This window comes from Pongo abelii, chromosome 5 (genome assembly GCF_028885655.2).
Source record: "Pongo abelii isolate AG06213 chromosome 5, NHGRI_mPonAbe1-v2.0_pri, whole genome shotgun sequence".
NCBI lineage: Eukaryota > Metazoa > Chordata > Mammalia > Primates > Hominidae > Pongo > Pongo abelii.
In genome coordinates, this window is record NC_071990.2 from 109,871,270 (window position 1) to 109,888,708 (window position 17,439).

The window sequence follows — 17,439 nt, forward strand, 5'->3', positions numbered from 1 at the left end:
AACCACTCCATGTGGCTTCCTTGGCAAGCACATTCCTCAAGCATTTTGACACCGGCTAATGATTTAAAGTCCCTTTGGCTCCATAAACAGTGGAGGCCGGCCCAAAGTGTTGGCTGATTAGAAACCCATTGGGCAGGCTTGCCCAAAAGGGCCTGGGGCTGGGTGAGCGCTCCACCTGCCTTCCCTCCTTGGGTGAGGAGGAGTGGGGTGGAAGGAAGGTGAGAAGGTGGTGCCCCCTTTCTGGATCTCTTGGTTTCCCTTTGACTCTCCATCTAGTATTCTCTACATACACACACACTCACACACACGCGCACACACATGCACACTCGTACGCGCACGCACACTCATCTCTGCCTATGACTGTTCGATATCTTGTTGAATAGGCTCTGTGAGGGGCTGTGGGAGGGGCACATGTTGGAGAGAATGCCTACTTTTACTTCACTCGCAAAGATTCATCCCAAATTCTGTGGGGGTGTGTTGGCAAGGAGGGGAGGCAAGACTAAACAGAGGGGATAAAAACTTGCATCCGCATGATTGCTTTTTAAAAATATGACAACTTGTGAAAGCTTTATTTTCTGTTTATAGTGAAAGGCATTTCTTCTTGCCATTTACAGAGCAATTCTGCAAGAGAGCTTCAGCAAAACAATCGCATCCAGAGTCGGCACAACCCAGGTCTCCCGACTTTGACTGGTTCCAGGCGAAGTTTCTTTTGTCGTTTGCTCGCCTCCAGGGATGCAATCTCTATACTCTCTGCGGGATGGAGGGGGAAGCTGAATGGAGGGAACGTTAAATATTAGGAAACCCGAAGAAAAAGCAAAAGCAACTGCTTTCTCAGGCTGCCCTTCCGAGGTTCGTAGTCCGGGAACGATGAAGGGAGACTGCCACCTATGGGCCAGGTTCCAGGGACGCCCGCACGTGGGGTTCTGTGGGACAGACGCAGTCTTAAGGTAGAAGGGAAGGCGTCTTCATGGGACAGTGAGTCACCGCACACTCTGCTTGCAGGCAGAAGCACTCTTATTCAGGACAGATAAGAATTTTCCCAATTTAAAGGACACTTTTTTTTTAAACAAGGGTGTGATCTTGTGAGCCAAGTTTTGTAATACAAACAAAATAATGGAACTGACACCCCAGGACCCACCATTTAAATTAAACAGATGTTCAGTTCACAGTTTGGCTGCTAGGTTCCACAGTGGGATCCACTCCGGCACTATACCTGAAACTGTGTGGCTGCTTAATAAAAATGAATCAGCATAATGAATCAGGGATAAACATCCTCTTGCCGTGCCACCCCAGTAGAAAAGCAACAGGATAAATAACAATTGGGCAAATATCAAACCCATTCCAGCAGATGCCTGTGGGTGGGGGCAAGGGAAATGAAAGTGGAATCAGACACAAAGGGGAATATAAAAGGAAGCACAGTTGTAAAACTAGAGAGGGACCTCACATACAGTCATGGTAATGGGATAAGAACTGAGGAGTATAATTCAATCAACTCTGCTCCCAGCGTGAAAAAGAAAAGTTATATGCTTTAAGCTTGGCAAGTGGGAGACGGCTGTTGTGTTATAGTGGTTCCAATGGTATCATACAGTTGTCCTTTGATATTTGAGATCTATGTGTTCGTGAATAGCAAATCCTATTATTCCCATTGTCTTCCATTATAAAATCAGATCTGCCACACAATACCTATACAATACTGGATTTAGAGTAACCAAGCAGTCCCGACTCCTGTTGCAGAGAAGGGAGTGGTGTAGGTATTTGTGTGTGCATTTTTTTATCTGAGTGTGTGTGTGTACATGTGCACGTATATGAAAGCATGTGTGTATGTATGTGTGTTTAAAAAAGGAGCTCAGGAAGGATTATGGTTCTGTCACTCCAAACCAAAGGGGATTTAAGATCCTCTGCTCAGCATTATAGCACCTAGAGAAAAGCTAACCCTGCCCAGGGAGGCATCTCCCCTGAATAGGCACATGTACTGAATAGGCACGGGTCCAGACCCATCAGAAAGGCAGAGTTGGGCTGTAGAGTCTTCAACAGAAATCAGCAGGTAAAACTTGGGATGCTAGAATGGTACTGTACTTTCAGCAAATGGCAAAGGAAACACAGGAAAGAATCCAACAGAAGCAGGATGGGGATTTTCTGGGCAAACTAGTAGGCTGGGTGAGGGAGAATAACCCAGTGTTGCACTCTATGAATAATCCACATTTTGTTTGCCCATTTTGCTTCTAAAGGACCTGTAGAGACAGGAGCTAGGCCAGAACTGTTCTCTTAGCCCCACCAACTGAGGGTTAGTAGCATCAGTTCCTAAGTGAAGAAGAACTGGCGACTGATACCAGAACCCATCGAATGTCCTTTAGGGTTCTTTGTACATAAAAACATAAATAGTGCCAAATTCTCATTAGTAGCTCAGTTGCTCTTTAAAAAAACACTCTTTTTATCTTTTATGAAATGTAAGTTCAAGGGTCTTTCTAGATGTTGTGATATTCAGACACCTGGTTTAGGGGGCCTCTCTCTCCCCCCTTCATATATGTGAACCATAACCAGGAAGATGAGTATCTTTAATGTATTAGTAAATTATATATACTATCATTTCATGTACTTTACATTTTATGTAAATTATATTGTATAAATATTTATGTTGCGTCTTTCTAGTTTATCATTACACATTTTAGATGTATCCATGTAGGTGATAAGGATCTAGTTCACTCATTTTAATGGCTGTGCAACATTGCATCACATGAATAATCCACATTTGATTTGCCCATTTTGCTCCTGAAGTTCAGGTAGCTTGTTTCCACTTTTAAGCTATTACCCAGAGTGCTGAAAGAATCTGCTTTTGTTCATATCTCCTTGGACCCATGTGTCTCTTGGGAACTTCTAGACATATAGTGGCAGAATTTTTGGTCATAGGTTATGCATTAACTTTACCAGGTGTTGCCAAATCGCTCTCTACAGTGGGTCTGTCATTTTTACATGCCCACTAGCAGTGGATGTAAGTGTCCATTTCTCCATTCTCATCAACTTTTGGTATTGTCAGAGTTTTTTCAAGAAATTCCCACTCTAATAGGCATGAAATAGTATCTATTTGTTTTAATTTGCATCTCCTTGACTACTAATAAAGGCAAGCACATTTTCATGTGTCTATAGACACATGTCCTCTTTTGCCGATTGCTTGTTAACATCTTGAAGCTTTTTTGATGTTTGGTTGTTTCTCTTTTTCTTGCTTATTTGTGGGAACTAGTTGTATATTTTGGATAGTAATCCTTGGTTGGAAATGTGGGATATAACTATTTTCTCCAAGTCTGTGTTTGTCTTCTTGCTTTGCTGTTAGTGTCATTTGTCATTAAGAAGTTTAAAAAAATTATACACTTCAACTTCTCACTTTTCCATGATAATTTTTGGTTTTGTATTGTTTAAGAAACCCTGCCCTCCTTGGATGTCATAGAAATATTTTCCTATAGTTCTGTCTAAATGTTTACTGCTTTTCCTTAACACATCTGAAATTTGTTTTTGTTCACGCAGTGAGGTATGAATCTAATTTTTCCCTTAGAAAATATTATTAGCCAATAGTCATAGTGCCATTTATTGAATAGTCATCCTTTCCCTGCTGATTTGCAGTGTCACCTCTTATATCCTAAGTTCCTACTTATGTGTGTTTCTAACTTTTTCAGAAAATTTGCCCCATTGATCTATTTAGCCAAATGCTGATACCAGAATATTTTATTTTATTTTATTTTCCAGGTGTAGTTTTATTCCACTTTCTCCAACTTCAGAGTTCCAACCTTAGAGGACAGAGCATTATGTGGAGGGAGGGTAAAGACTTGATATGAAAAAAGTGATAATGACATACCCCTGGTTCATTTCTGGGTTTCTTCCTAGGCCGATTCAAAACCTCCAAAATAAGGTCAAGTAACACAATAGGCTTGCACTTGCATCACAAGCTGTTTAGAAAATGTGCCTAGATCTCTGACTCAGACAAGATGTCCTCCCCACCATGGGCAAGGGCTGGTGGGGAAGACACTCCCAGCCTTCTTCCAATACTAATAAATAACCTGCAGAATGAGCAGCGCTGGAGAGCTGGCCCTTGACCCACCCACTGCTACTGTTGTGGAGCCAGGCCTACCTCATAGCCCTCTGTCTTCATGTCATTGAGCTCTAGCTCCTCATTTTAGTCAAAGGTGTGCTTATAACGCTCCGCCTTCATCTCAGGATCATCTTCAGGTGCATAGACATTCTGCAAGTAACTGTTTCCTGCTGGATCATCCATAATAAAGTTGGTCTTCATGTTACCTTCGATGATCTGGTCCATCTTCTGGCTAAACTCCTGCAGTCTCTCCGTCTAGCCAGGATTGGAACTGTCACCCAGTGTGAAAGGGTTTTTGGTCACCAGTTCCCAGATATCTTTCAGCAGCCCTTCCAGTGTGGTGAACTTGCACCCGAGGATGGCCATTCCCAGTCAAATTCTAGCTCTGGGATTTCCACACTACAAGTCTCAGACTTGAGGAGGTCTCTGGTCATATCTGAGGGACCTGTGATGTGGAGGGTGATCCTGGTGCCCAAGGGTTCTACTGCTTCTCCAGATTTCACCTAATTGGTCTGATACACGCAGTTCTTGCAGTTGGTCCCTCCTTAAAGTGAGGGATTTGTACTAGCTTCATGTTGGTCTGAGCGGGGGCATTGCATTTTGGGCCATTTGTGTTAAACTGGAGCACTTCATTTCTGAGATCTTCCTCTTCTGGCTTCTCTGTTGGTGCTTCTGCTTGGAGCCCCAGCATCTCTTCCTGCTGCCGGGTCCGGTTGTGGTGTGTGATCACCAGGGCATCATCTTTCTGAGCAGCATATGGGTTTTCCACAAAGCTGTTTCCTGAGGGATCGTCAATGATCAGAGTGAAAGGGGAGGCTGCTTGCTTTAGCTCCTTCAGTTTGACAATGAACTCATCAACTCTTTCAGCTGTGGCATCTTTGTTGCCCTTCATGCAGGCTAGTCCTGCTTCAGGCCAGAGATAGCATGGGTGATCAATCCTTCAACAGTGTTCAGAGCTCCTTTCTGGCTAAAGGCAGGAATTTGAAAATCTAGCTCAGGAATCCCTGTGGTAGCAGAGTCAGTCTTCACCACTTCTCTGTTCATGTCCTCCAGAGCCCTGAGGCTCAAAGTGTAGCACACTCCCTGGTCCTGGATCCTGCCTGCTGATTGGATCTCCATGTTGTTCCAGCCACAGTGGTGGCAGGAAAAGGAGCTCACGATTATTTCTCTGAAGAAGGGAATCTTGGTGAGCAGGAGGCGCGTCATGCCATTGCGGTAACAGTTTATGCACAGCGACTTGATCTGGGTGGGCTGCTGCTCCTCGTCCTCGGTGCTGATGGGCCGGAACAGATGACTCAGGGTGGGCAGCAAGGCCAGGGTGGGCGAGGGGGCAATGGCTGACCCCGGGGACCCCACTTCCACAGCCCCGGTGGCCGCCATCACCACCCTGCATCCAAAATATTTTAATTACTTATTTAATTATTGAACCACTGCACTTCAGCCTTCAGCCTGAGTGACAGAGCGAGACCTTGTCTCAAAAGGAAAAATATATATATACATATATGTAAATGTATGTGTATGTGTATATATATGTGTATATACAAAAAATTTAAATAAAATTTAATTTTAATTTTATTATTTTAATAAAATAAGTTCATTTTTGTTAAGTATATTTTCTTTTATTTGCCCCACATTTACTCTCAATATAACAAGAGTACAAGACATTAAATGAGGAAAGATGACTCTTTTTCAACAAATGATATTGAGATAACTGGATAGGCATATGCAAAAGAATGAAGTTGCACCCCCTCTTCACTTCATTTATAAAATTAACTAAAAATAAGTTTTGCTATCTGTTAGGGTGAATCCTTTCTCTTTATACTGTCTCAAAATTGTGGCTTGGCACCGTGGCTCATACCTGGAAGCCCAACACTTTGGGAGGCTGAGGCAGGAGGATCACTTGGGCCCAGGAGTTAGAGGCTGCAGTGAGCTATGAACGTGCCACTGCACTCCAGCCTGGGCGACACAGCAAGATCTTGTCGCTTAAAAAAAAATTGTTTTGGCTGTTCTTAACCCCTTTATTTTTCTGGATGGATATTCTGATCTGCTTATCAAGGTCAGTGGAAACAATTCTCCAGGGATTTTGAATAGAATTTATTAAATTAATAGTATAAATTTAGGAAAGCTGCTACTGTTAAGCTGTTGTCTTTCCGTACATAAACAGGGTGTATCTCATCATTTCTTCAGGTTTTCTGTCTTTCAATGAGGTTTTAGAGCTTTCTTTGTAAAAGTTCCATGTCATTTGTTAGATTTATTTATAGATAACTTATAGTTTTTTAAAAACTATAAATGTAAATGGCATGTCTTTTTATTTCATCCTCATTCTTGAATGATAGTTTAGCTGTGTATAGAATTCTAAGTTAGCTATTTTCCCTCAACACTCTAAAGAGAACTTCTCTCAGATAACTAGGTATAGAAGGAACATTCCTTGCTGAGCACAGCAGCTCACGCCTGTCATTCCAGCACTTTGGGAGGCCAAAGCCAAAAGATTGCTTGAGCCCAGGAGTTCGAGACAAGCCTGGGCAACATGATGAGATCCCATTTCTGAAAAAACTTTAAAAACTTAGCTGGGCCTAGTGATGTGTGCCCGTAGTCCTAGCTACTCAGGAGACTGAGATGGGAAGATTGCTTGAGCCCAGGAGGTTGAGGCTGCAGTGAGCCATCGTCACACCACTGCCCTGCAGCCTGGGTGACAGAGCAAGATCCAGTTTCAAAAAACAACAACAAAAAAGGAACATTCTTTAACCTGAAAATGGCATCTACCAAACCCTAAAGCAAATATTATTCTCAGTGGTGAAATCCTAAAAACATCCCATTTAAATTCAGGAATAAGACACGGGAAATACTGGAATGCAACATCATCCTAATTATCAGGAACAAACAAGATGCAATTTTTAAAAAACATGACATATAGCTGGATTTATTTAAATTAAGTCTCAGCCCTTTAACCTATGAAGTTAGTTCATTTACATTATTGTGATTATATACTGTGGTGGATTTATTCTTTAACCTTGCTTTGTGCTTTCTGTACGTTTTTTTCTTTTTCTCCTTTTTTTGCCTTTTATAGAACTGATCAATATTATCTTTCAAATGATTATATTTCTGTTTTTTCATATTTACTTTAAAATTGAACAAACATACTGCTCAACAATCTTGTAGGTTAATCAATATCCCTCGGTTTCCTTTCAAACAAAATAAGGACCTTAGGTTGTTTTCTCTCTTATTCTTCTTTTCCTCTCACACATTGTTTCTAGTATTTTAATTCCATCTTTTTATGGACCTTCCATTAGTGCTTTTGTTACTATTGTTTCATACAGTCAATGCTTGTTTAGATTTGACTATATATTTTTCAACTTTTTAATTCTCCACTGCTTTTCTAAAAACATTTTTGAGGTATAATATACATATAATTCCTCCATTTAAAGTATACAATTCAATGGTTTTTAGTATATTGACAGTTGTACAACTATCACCACAATCAACCTTAGTACATTTTTATGAACCTCAAAAGAAACCTCATACCCATTAGCAGTCACTCTCCAATTTCCCCCCAACCCAACCAGCCCTAGGCAACCACTAATCTGCTTTCTGTCTTTATAGATTTGCCTATTCTAGATATTTCGGAGCAATGGAATCATACACTATATGGTCTTTTGTGACTGGCTTCTTTCACACAGCATATTTTCTTTTTTTTATTATACTTTAAGTTCTAGGGTACATGTATGTGCACAACGTGCAGGTTTGTTACATATGTATACATGTGCCATGTTGGTTTGCTGCACCCGTTAACTCGTCATTTACATTAGGTATATCTCCTAATGCTATCCCTCCCCCCTCCCCCCATCCCACGACAGGCCCTGGTGTGTGATGTTCCCCGCCCTGTGTCCAAGCGTTCTCATTGTTCAATTCCCACCTATGAGTGAGAACATCACATAGCATATTTTCAAAGTTCATCCATGTTGTGGTATGTATCAATACTTCATTATTTTTATGGCTAAATAGTATTCCACTGTATGGATATACCACATTTTATTTATCCATTCATCAATTAATGGACATTTGTACTGTTTCTACTTTTGGGCTACTATGAATAATGCTGCTATGAACATTCATGTGCAAGTTTTTGTGTGGACATATGTATTTCATTTCTCTTGGATATATATCTAGGAGTGGAATTAGAGGGTCAAAGGGTAACTTTCAATTTAGCTTTTTGAAAAACTGCCAAACTGTTTTCCAAAGGGGCTGTGACATTTTATATTCCCACCAGCAATGTATGAGGGTTCTACTTTCTCTATATCTTTGCCAAAACGCTATCTGCCTTTTTCATTATAGCCTTTCAAGTGTGTGTAAGTGGTATCTCGCTGAGGTTTTGGTTTCCATTTCTCTAATGACTAATGATGTTTAGCATCTTTTCATGTGTTTATTGGCCATTTGCATATTTTATTTGGAGATTCATATCCTTTGCCTCCCTTGCTTTTTGTTGAGACAGGGTCTCACTTTGTCACCCATGCTGGAGTGTAGTGGCACAATCATGGCTTACTGCAGCCTCAAACTCCTGTGCTCAAATGATCCTCCTGCCTCAGCCCAACAAATAGCTGGGACTACAGGCATGTGCCACCATGCCCACCTTTGTCCATTTTTAAATTGTGTTATTTGCCTTTTTATTATTGAGTTGTAATAATTATTTTTTATTGAGTTGTAAGAATTACAAAAAAAAAAAGAAGTATGTAGTTGTAGGTCTTACATTTAGATCTGTGATCCATTTTTAGTTAATTTTTTAAATGAAGTGAAGAGGGTGTGCAACTTCATTCTTTTGCATATGCCTATCCAGTTATCTCAATATCATTTGTTAAAAAAGAGTCATCTTTCCTCATTTAATGTCTTGTACCCTTGTTATATTGAGAGTAAATGTGGGGCAAATAAAAGAAAATATACTTAACAAAAATGAACTTATTTTATTAAAATAATAAAATTAAAATTAAATTTTATTTAAATTTTTTGTATATACATATATACACATATGTATACACATACATTTACATATATGTATATATATATTTTTCCTTTTGAGACAAGGTCTCGCTCTGTCACTCAGGCTGCAGGCTGAAGTGTAGTGGTTCAATCATAGCTCATTGCAGCCTTGACCTCCCAGGCCCAAGCAATCCTCCTACCTCAGCCTCTCAAGTAGCTAGGATCACAGAAATGCACCACACACCCAGCTAATTTTTAAAAAGATTTTTGTAGAGAAAGGGTCTCCCTACATTGCCCAGGCTGGTTTTGAACTCCTGGCTTCAAATGATCCTTGCATCTCAGTCTCCTAAAGTGCTGGGATTGCATGAATGAGTCACCACACCCAGCCTGTATTTTTATATTTCTTAAATAAAAATATTATTTCAAAATAAAATATTTTGGACTAAGTCTATTTTATTCATCCATATCTATTCTTAAGCAAGTACCACAGTGTGTTCACTACTGTAACTTTGTAATACATTTTGAAATCAGTGGGAAATGTGAGTCCTCCAACATGGTTCTTCTTTTAAAAAATTGTTTTGACTATTTTGGGTCACTTGCACTTACATATTAATTTTAGTATCATTTTCTGCAAAGGAAAGCCAACTAGGATTTTGATAGAGATTAACTCTGTAGATGAATATGGGAGTATGGCCATTTTAACAATATTAAATCTTTGAATCCATGAACATGGGATGTCTTTCCATTTATTTTGGAATTCTTTAATTTCTTTTAACAATGTCATAGTTTGCAGAGTACAAGTTTTATACTTCTTTTGTTAAATTTATTCCTAAGTAGTTTGTTCTTTTTAATTCTCTTATAAATGGAATTGCTTTCTTAATTTCTTTTTCAGATTGCTCATGGATAATTTATTGCTTCTTGATCCTTTTCTCATGGGTTCATATTTCCTACTCCCTGAAGTATATCCTCAAATAATTCATAAAATAAATCTGCAAATACAATTCTCTTACTTTCCATCTGAAAATGTCTTTATTTCACCCTCACTCTTGAATGATAATTTAATTAGGTATAGAATTCTAGGTCAGTAGTTTAGAAGATATTTTTCTATTTTATTTTGGCCTTCTTGTTACTGAGATGTCAACTGCCAGTCTAATTGTTTTTCTGCAGACAAAGTGCCTTTTTTTCCTGGTTGTTTTTAACTTGTCTTAGTTTATTTTTGAGGTTCCACAGTTTTATTATATATATCAAAATGGAGCTCATTTTATTTATTCTATTCAATGTTTGTTGTACATCTTCAACCTAAGGATTTGTGTTTTAGTTCTAGAACATTCTCAGTGATTAATTTTTTGAATATTGCATTCTCTCTAGTATCTCTTTCTAGAACTCTCAGGGATATACTTTCTCATTGTGTTCTCCCAGTGTCTATTTTTGTCATTAAAAATATCTCATTCTGGTTGGATGTGGTGGCTCACACCTGCAATCCAAATAGTTTGAGACGCTGAGGTGGGCAGATCACTGGAGCCCAGGAGTTCAAGACCAGCCTGTGTAACATGCTGAAACCCTGTGTCTACCAAAAAATACAAAAATTAGCCAGACATGGTGGTGTATGCCTATAGTCCAGCTACTTGGGAGGCTGAGGTGGGAGGGTCACCAGAGCCCAGGAGGTCGAGGTTGCAATGAAAAAAATATATATATATATATTATATATATGGGATATATAATATATATATATATAATATATATGGGATATATATATATTATATATGGGATATATATATAATATATATGGGATATATATATAATATATATGGGATATATATATAATATATATGGGATATATATATATATTATATATGGGATATATATATATTATATATGGGATATATATATATTATTCTGAACTATAGTTTTAGTACTTCTCAATTCTATATTCTAGTTCTTTTTAATACGAAGTAAGGGAGTTAACTCTTCTCAAAAAAAACCAAACTTTAAAAGGAGGAGGACAGGAGTTTCATCCAGGGGAGAAAACAATTTTCATAAAAGACATTATACCTCTTCCAATCATACTCCTTAAAAATAGCAAATGGCCCTAAGGTGGCTGTATTTTTTTAACATAAATATTTGTGAGATGATTAGATTCATGCTAAGGAAATATGTCTGAAATTGTGGTGAGAAAGGACCATATATTTCATGATTATGATTTACTGTCCCGGTTTTACCTGTTGAATCTGACAGTGTGGCAGGATTCAAAACAGCATGTGCTTTGAGGTCAACCAGACTTGGGTTCAGGTGCCAGCTTTGCTAATAGCCAGTTATGGGACTTGGGCAGCTTATTTTAACCTCACTGAGTTTTTCTGAATCTTAATTTCATCATCTATAAAATAAACCCATCAATGTTGTTATGAAGAACCAATGACATGGCAGATATAAAGTGCCTTGTGCAAAGCCTGGACAACAGCAGGTGTCTCATGCAAGATTATCATTATTTCTGGTAGAAGACTCTTAATTAGAATTGGTGCCATCATGTGGGTTATCTTCATTTAGTATTTGAGACCTTCTCATTAGTCATCTCCCATTGTAACCTGTTTGCTGTGATCTGACCTTCCTAGGATACACAGATTAATAATTAATCCAAGTAAGAGATGGAATCGTCGCTTGTGGAAATGTCTGTGTTGATATTTCCCACACTTTTCTTCTGCAGCAGTCCCCTTAGACAGCTATCCAAGGTCCCAAGTAAAACATTCTGGGGTTCTTTCTTGCAGCAGATGATGTAATGCAAAGTCCATCTGGGAGGCACACCCTATAAGAAAGGCCTCTAGGACTCTTAAAAGATAAATGCTTAGAAAATTGATCCAATCAAAATGGAACTGTTATAAATACACTTTCCCTGTAATTTTTCAAACTAATATATTTAATTCTGTCTGGCAGCATCCTCTAAATTGAATCCACATGAGATAGATGAGACCATTGGTAGAATATAACATACTGACGCAGGAATTACTCTGCCTTTGGTGGGGGCAGTCAGTGTTTCCTGACTGCCTCATGTTTGGGGTGAAGCTGCCTCATGCTTGGGGTATGATGGCAAATGTTGCCTTCAGCAGGCTCCTCATGAATTCTTTCTGTTGTGAGATTTATGACAGGAAACGGGATTTTTCTGTAAGCACAGTTTAATGACTAACATTCCTACATGTGCAGTACATTCAGGTCTTTTCCTTGGGTGGGCTTCTTGATTGTATAGCCACCTGAATGTCCACTTTTATTAAACAACATCAATTAACCTTACCCTGCAATGTAATATTGCACATGCCATCATTACCCGGAGCACAGAGAACATGTGAGCCACTAGGAGAATGGTGATGTCATTGTTAACGTCACTAGGCTATTTAAGGTGGGGAAAACCTTCAATAATTTAGCGATATTAATAATTGCAATAGTTAGTAGTTATCATGTAGTCTCTGTGTGCCTGATACTATGCTAAATGCACACCTCTATTAATCTATGTTTATATTTGTATGTGTTAAAGTTAGTCTTCGCAATAGCCTTGTGAGAGGGGTACTGTGATTAGCCGCATGTTCTAGATGAGGAAAATGAAGCATGAGGCATGAAGTTACCTTGCTCAGGGTGGCACAGTGAAGGAGTGGGGGAGCTCGATCCATACCCAGGTGGGCTGGCACCAAGAGGAAAGTGGCCTTACCTTCACCACATGAACATGAGGCCTGGAAGGTTCAGAGGGCCGCCCTCTCTATGCTCAGAGATACCTGGACTCAACTGATGTGTGAAAGCCATGCTTTGACTCCCCAGTCTAGTGTAACCCCTCTAGATAGACTGTCCAAAAGGCTACATACAATTCAGAACATTTAGCTCCTCTTTAAATTGTATACTTACCTTACCAACTCCACTGGCATTAGGGATTCATCTTGCTCATCATTCCTTCCTTTCTCTGTCTTCACATTTACTGGGTGCTTTGGGGACAAAAGGAGGAAGAGGAGAAAGAGGAGGAAGCGGAGGAAAAACAATTCTCTTTGCTTAGGAAGTCTGCATTCCAGCTCCGGCAATGGGCTCCGTAACTGTGAAAGAACTGGAGAGTGACATGACAGGGTTTGGTAGCAAGTCGTTCCCTCCTTAGATAGCTCAGGCGGAACCAGGTGAACATCTCCAGACTCTTCCCCACACATTCGGCCTCTGCCTCACCTCTCCCTGGTGGGGTTAATTCACTATGTCCCTACTCTGTGGCCTTCCCAGCCCATTTCCCTGACTCTGTCACAGTCCTCCTTACTTTGCCACCTCATAGGGCCTTCCTGATAGAGCAGGAGGCCAAAGTCCTCTGACCAAGTTTACAGAGTAAATTTGAGGTGAAATGAAATTCCACCTCCTAAGTTGACAGAAGGCACAGTCAGATCATTAAATTCGCTGTAGCACATAGAATAATTCTTATATATTTTGAGAGGTCTGGAAACGTTTGCTTACAAGCAAGTGTTTCAGAAAGACCTCCTTATATTTTGATATGGTGATAATAAAATAAAAATATTTCTAGTCTATCCTCTGTCCAGGGAGAGGTGCTTTTAGCTCTTAGAAGCAAGATGAGCCACCTGGTTCTTCTCCTGGTCACCTTTCCTCTTGCCCACCACCTATCTCAGGTGAGTCAATGCCATAAACGATATTTACCTTTAAGATCAGAATAATTGATCTTTCCAAAGTGACCACCTCCTACTGCTAATTTATAGACCAAAGAAGTTATCTGAGATAAGTATTTATTCTATAAAACTTCTGAAGAATCTAGCTTAAACAGATATTTTTCCTTAAAATTATTTTTTGTAATACATGCGCAAAGTCAGAGCATAAAAGAACATAACATTTGTTTGTCAAAAACTCATTGAATAATATATATCAACAAAGTTGATTTAAATGTGAAAAAAAACCCAGTCATGACATTAAAACCTAGTTTTTCTCACTTCCCTGTGCCCTAGCCACCCTACCTTTCCCCAGAGATTACTGGATTACTGCTGGGATATTTTTTGAAGAGGGTGGCATATTGACTTCTAGAGATGTTCCCTGCATGTATGCATTTATAATCTTTGTTGTTGTTGTTGTTTGTTGTTTGTTTGTTTTTGTTTGAGACAAAGTCTCACTCTTGTCCCCCAGGCTGGAGTGTGATGGCGCAATCTCAGCTCACTGCAACCTCCGCCTCCCAGGTTCAAGCAATTCTCCTGCCTCAGCTTCCCAAGTAGCTGGGATTACAGATGCCTGCCACCACGCCTGGCTAATTTTTGTACTTTTAGTAAAGACGGGGTTTCACCATGTTGGCCAGGATGGTCTAGAACTCCTCACCTCAGGTGATCCACCTGCCTTGGCCTCCCAAAGTGCTGGGATTACAGACATGAGCCACCGTGCCCGGCCGCATTTATAATCTTTTTTAACAACCTGCACATGGCAGCATTTTGTACACTCAGTTCTTGCTTTTGTCTCCTACTACTGTATAATGGAAACAGTTCCATATCAGCACAGTCAGTGCTGCTTCATTCTTTTGATGGGCAACACAGTTCCCCCCGGCAAGGCTATAGCCTAATATCCACACCAGTTCTTTTCGATAACTTTTAAGCTGTTTAAAATCTTTTGTTATTACAAACAATGCTTATGTATAAGCATATCTATAGAATAAACTCCTGTGAGTAGAATTACTAGGTCAAATGGTATATAGACTTTATAAAATAGTTTAAATACACAAAAAAGTATAAAAAATCATGTAACTAACAACGTACCCAGCATTATTACATCTCAACAAGGAAAATCACGTTTCATTTAGGAAGCACTGAAGTGCGAGGTCACTGAAGTCATGAGTTATTGCTAATTTATTTGGAATAAGGGAGTTATCTAATTTTGCTTTGAAATCTGGAAGCCTGCACTCAAATGCTGCTAGGATTGTAAATGTATTCCATCTAGTGGGCTCAGCTGTGTCCAAAGTGGATTGTTTTTTCTAATCAATCACCTGTGTGTTCCTAAATTTAGTTCTTTGGTGTGTTTTACCCTAATCAATGAGATACGCAGGCCTGGCCTGGCAAAAGGCCCGAATTAGCTCAAAGGTGACTGCTAAGATCATGTAGCCTATCCCAAGTATCCTGTCATACAAGTGACTTTACAGGGATTTGTTTTATTCCTTATTAGATGGAATGAGCTTTCAGTTTCATTCTTATCATTTAAGTGGATTGTGGTTTAATGTATTTGTAAAGGCATACCGTGTATCTATGCACATGTGTTGTTTCCATTATGCTTTATCTCAGGCCTCATACTTTCTGCAAGGATTTTCATAATGTTTTTCTGAATGGGAAGCCAGGAGTTCTCTCTGTGCCTCAACCCCTGCTCCCACTGCATTCATTCTCTTTGGGGTTTGCACATAGGGTTAAGGATTTCCGGTTTCCCTTTGAACAATGATTGCTGTATTAAACACAGCTTGGTAACTTTCAGCCTATTATTTGTGTAAATGGCTCTCTAGTGCTTTTAAATTTACTTAATTAAAATTCTAGAATGATATGATTCCAGTGGGTTACATTAGTCTCACCCTTAACTTCTTCAATCAGTTTTGTCTTCTAGCCTTTTTCTTTGCAAGAGTTCTTATTGAAGACGACAACAGCTTAGCAGACTTCTCAACACATAATTCATTACTTAAAAAAAGTTAAAATAATTAAAAGCGTTTGTTGTGGAGCACAGTGGAGTTAAACTCAGCTTGATATTCATGCAACATTGCACTGCTGCAAAAATGTAGCTAACATATCCTTAAAATGAAAAGGGAAAGGTTGCAGTTCCCAGAGATTTTCTACCCATCTTTTGAGCTGAAATCATTTCATAAGTTAACCACTGAGTTTGAATGTATCATCTAGTTATAGTTTAATAGGAGGGAACAAAGGATGCACATTATCTTTTCCCTTTATACCCAGGACATAGTAAGATTCACACAACATAACTCATTGCCCAGGCATCAAGTATTCCCATGCATGAACAGACCTCTTGTGCCTCTACGTTTTTCCCTCCCTTAGTGACAGAAAATTCACTGGATTCCAGCAAGCGCTGAGCTCTGGCAGCCATTGGTCCCAGAGCTCTACCTCCTGCCTCTCAGTAGGTAGAAGCTAGCTAGGGAGGTGGCCAATCCGGTGGTTTGTATCCAGGAGAACATGGCACAGTTAGCTATTTAAATCCAACCAGGATGATGTAAGCGAGCGGGTTGAAAGAGTTAGGCGAAAGGCGAAAGGAGAGGAGAAATCCTGTCAGGCTGCATTATTTACAGTGAGCTGGGCTGAGACTAACATGCCCGCCACCTGTACACTGAGCCAAACTCCTGGCACCTCCATGCTGCTTCCTTGCAGCCCTCGAGAAAGGAGGAATCACTGCAGAAAATTATCTGATGCTAAATTATGTGGGGAGAGGGAATGGTTTAATTTTTAATATGATTTTTTTAACTGGAAGAGCAGGTCTCTCTACTTAGATAAAAACACACAGACCTGCTCTGGTTTGCAAATTACTGGAGTGTCACAGCAAAGCTGGGCTCTCTGTCTCTCTTGCTGATAAGAGAATGGTGTTTACTCTTGCCTCTGTGGTCCCAATAATCCTGAGTGAAACTTTGTAAAATGAGTTCTTGTTTTGCAGCACGAGCAAATGTTCAGGCTCAGGAAATGATGCTAAAGACACTTTGAAAAATGTAAGATGGGCTTGACACAGCATTGGCACAGGATACGTGACAGGAAGCAGCGTGGGGAGCGGTGATAACAGTCCCTGCGGCAGGCAGAGAGCTGGTTTCACACTCCAGCCTGGGTTCCCGCAGCAGGAGCGGGCTCAGTGCACTGAGGCGAGAGCCTTGTTGCCCTGCAGAATGAGGGAGGAAATCTGGTGGTGCTCCTAGGGGCCTGGGTTGGGGGAGTCCTGAAGAAGCAGGAGAGGGCCCTGAGAGCACCTTCTTACCAGTAAGGGCTTGACATTCGCCTGCACACACACACCGCACTTTTAAAAATCGTGTTGGCTTCGGTTGGTTTTGGCCCTGCTCACACTACTTTTCCAAAGCACCTCCTGTTGACAAAGCTGGCTTTGGGACAAGAGAGGATGCGTTTGTCCTTAGGGTCTCTCAGGGACAGGCCACGCAACACCACATACACAGGTGCTCAGTAAGAATTAGATGGAGCGGACAATGCTGATTACTGTTAATGACGGGGTAAGTTAATAAAGGCAAGATGCCTGTTTCCGGGCAAATCCGCCCCAGTGCGATGGAACCTGCAGCTGATCTGCTTAGGAGGGTGGCTTTTCTTCCAGATGGCCATGGTCTTTGTGTCAGGGAAGGGCTTTTTTTCGACGCATGGTGCACTCTGGTTGTGATGCAGATTAGAAATTCATTTTCATTTGCC

The 17,439-nt window shown here is 40.2% G+C and overlaps 1 pseudogene; it reads right to left on the minus strand.

The window, feature by feature from the left end:
• Window positions 1-1,572: 1,572 nt before the first annotated feature.
• LOC100451836 (zinc finger protein ZPR1-like) lies at window positions 1,573-5,461 on the minus strand (annotated as a pseudogene).
• Window positions 5,462-17,439: the final 11,978 nt, after the last annotated feature.